Source organism: Perkinsus marinus (assembly GCF_000006405.1).
Source record: "Perkinsus marinus ATCC 50983 genomic scaffold scf_1104296963076, whole genome shotgun sequence".
Classification (NCBI taxonomy): domain Eukaryota; phylum Perkinsozoa; order Perkinsida; family Perkinsidae; genus Perkinsus; species Perkinsus marinus.
The window spans coordinates 1-1,352 of record NW_003205178.1 but is presented as its reverse complement, the minus strand read 5'-3'; the positions used below and the strand labels follow the sequence as shown (position 1 = coordinate 1,352).

At 49.9% G+C, this 1,352-nt stretch overlaps 8 non-coding genes across 8 annotated transcripts; all 8 read right to left on the bottom strand.

The window, feature by feature from the left end:
- Window positions 1–146: 146 nt before the first annotated feature.
- Window positions 147–218, bottom strand: Pmar_PMAR014055. Its single transcript has one exon. It is a non-coding gene; the product is annotated as a tRNA-Trp (tRNA).
- An 81-nt stretch (window positions 219–299) lies between these two features.
- Window positions 300–371, bottom strand: Pmar_PMAR014054. Its single transcript has one exon. It is a non-coding gene; the product is annotated as a tRNA-Trp (tRNA).
- Window positions 372–452: 81 nt separating this feature from the next.
- Window positions 453–524, bottom strand: Pmar_PMAR014053. Its single transcript has one exon. It is a non-coding gene; the product is annotated as a tRNA-Trp (tRNA).
- Window positions 525–606: 82 nt separating this feature from the next.
- Window positions 607–678, bottom strand: Pmar_PMAR014052. The gene has a single exon. It is a non-coding gene; the product is annotated as a tRNA-Trp (tRNA).
- Window positions 679–759: 81 nt separating this feature from the next.
- Window positions 760–831, bottom strand: Pmar_PMAR014051. The gene has a single exon. It is a non-coding gene; the product is annotated as a tRNA-Trp (tRNA).
- Window positions 832–913: 82 nt separating this feature from the next.
- On the bottom strand, window positions 914–985 carry Pmar_PMAR014050. The gene has a single exon. It is a non-coding gene; the product is annotated as a tRNA-Trp (tRNA).
- An 82-nt stretch (window positions 986–1,067) lies between these two features.
- Window positions 1,068–1,139, bottom strand: Pmar_PMAR014049. Its single transcript has one exon. It is a non-coding gene; the product is annotated as a tRNA-Trp (tRNA).
- An 81-nt stretch (window positions 1,140–1,220) lies between these two features.
- On the bottom strand, window positions 1,221–1,292 carry Pmar_PMAR014048. Its single transcript has one exon. It is a non-coding gene; the product is annotated as a tRNA-Trp (tRNA).
- Between the last annotated feature and the right edge of the window lie 60 nt (window positions 1,293–1,352).

Here is a 1,352-nt window from a genome sequence, read left to right as displayed (position 1 = left end):
GCCCGATTCGAACGGACAACCTTCTGATCTGGAGTCAGATGCGCTACCGTTGCGCCACAGGGCCAAGCCGACGATGATGAGCATCCTCGAAGGAAACATGCAGGTGAGTATTTTGTATATTCCCCTACAACTCGTAGTCTACCATATGACCCTGCTCCGATTCGAACGAACAACCTTTTGATCTGGAGTCAGATGCGCTACCGTTGCGCCACAGGACCACGCCCTCGTTGTTCAGCATCATCCAAAGGAAACATACAGGTGAGTATTTTGTATTTTCCTACAACTCGTAGTCTACCATATAACCCCGGCCCGATTCGAACGGACAACCTTCTAATCTGGAGTCAGATGCGCTACCGTTGCGGCACAGGGCTAAGCCGACGATGTACAGCATCCTCCAAAGAAAACATGCAGGTGAGTATTTTGTATTTTCCTACAACTCGTAGTCTACCATATGACCCCGGCCCGATTCGAACGGACAACCTTCTGACCTGGAGTCAGATGCGCTACCGTTGCGCCACAGGGCCAAGCCGACGACGATGAGCATCCTCGAAGGAGACATGCAGGTGAGTATTTTGTATATTCCCCTATAACTCGTAGTCTACCATATGACCGCGGCCCGATTCGAACGGACATCCTTCTGATCTGGAGTCAGATGCGCTACCGTTGCGCCACAGGGACAAGCTGACGTTGTTCAGCATCATCCAAAGGAAACATACAGGTGAGTATTTTGTATTTTCCTACAACTCGCAGTCTATCATATGACCCCAACCCGATTCGAACGGACAACCTTTTGATCTGGAGTCAGATGCGCTACCGTTGCGCCACAGAACCAAGCCGACGATGATGAGCATCCTCAAAGGAAACATGCAGGTGAGTATTTTGTATATTCCCCTACAACTCGTAGTCTCCCATATGACCCCGGCCCGATTCGAACGGACAACCTTTTGATCTGGAGTCAGATGCGCTACCGTTGCGCCACAGAACCAAGCCGACGATGATGAGCATCCTCGAAGGAAACATGCAGGTGAGTATTTTGTATATTTCCCTACAACTCGTAGTCTATCATATGACCCCGGCCCGATTCGAACTGACAACCTTCTGATCTGGAGTCAGATGCGCTACCGTTGCGCCACAGGACCAAGCCGACGATGTACAGCATCCTCCAAAGAAAACATGCAGATGAGTATTTTGTATTTTCCTACAACTCGTAGTCTACCATATGACCCCGGCCCGATTCGAACGGACAACCTTCTGATCTGGAGTCAGATGCGCTACCGTTGCGCCACAGAGCCAAGCCGACTTTGTTCAGCATCATCCAAAGGAAACATACAGGTGAGTATTTTGTATTTTCC